The following is a 929-nucleotide window of genomic DNA, read 5'->3' as shown; positions in this document are numbered from 1 at the left end:
AGCACAATTTGAGCTACTGGCAGAGATGAAGGGATGGACAGAGGAGCAGAAAACAGTATATCTGGCAACGAGCTTGAAAGGACAACCACTGGAAATACTTGGACAATTGTCAGCAGACGACAGGCACAACTATAGAGCACTGGTAGCGGCTCTAGAACTCAGATACAGAACCCAAAATCAGTCAGAAGTCTACAGGGCTAGGTTTCGGACGAGAGTCCGTGCTAAAGGGGAGAGCCTGCAAGAGTTGGCACAGGACTTGGAAAGTATAGCACACAAGGCCTACCCAACTGCACCACCCGATCTCCTCAAGTTGTTGCTGAGGGATCAGTTCGTAGATGCCACAACTTAAGATACAAGTGAAGCAAGCAAACCCCTCTGCCATGCAGGATGCAATGGCTATAGCTCTCGAATTTGAATCCTACGTTAAGTCCAGCACAGAGGTACCAAGGTTGGTACAGTCATCTGGATTCAAGTCCAGAAAAGGTCAGCTTTCAGAGAGGTTTGAGGGACTTTGCTGGCACTGTAATAAACCTGGACACAAGAGAGCTCAATGCTTGAAACTTCAACACAGAGGAGGTGCCACAGCAGGAAAGGCTGGTATCCAGAAAGGTTGTTGGAACTGAGGAAAGCACGGACATTTGAGAAGCCAGTGTTGGAGGAATATTACCAACAAGTCAGCCTCAAGGAGACCAGTAGTGGTTGGTGTTGAGGGACACTCACCAACCCCCATCGTGAAAGTCCCAACAGCTAGGTGTAAAATGCAAAACACACACAGTGTCTATGTGACAGGAAAGCTAGATGGCCAAAGGTGCAACTTTGTCATAGACTCTGCGTCTCAGCAAACCCTTGTGAGCATCAAAGTTTAGATCACGAAGGAGTACCAGAAGCTGTACAGAAGCTCTGTGGTGTGAGAGGACATTCTGCAAGGT

Source organism: Limulus polyphemus, unplaced genomic scaffold (assembly GCF_000517525.1).
Source record: "Limulus polyphemus unplaced genomic scaffold, Limulus_polyphemus-2.1.2 Scaffold4985, whole genome shotgun sequence".
Taxonomy (NCBI): domain Eukaryota; kingdom Metazoa; phylum Arthropoda; class Merostomata; order Xiphosura; family Limulidae; genus Limulus; species Limulus polyphemus.
The sequence above is the reverse complement of the archived record's forward strand: the minus strand, read 5'-3'. Positions refer to the sequence as shown.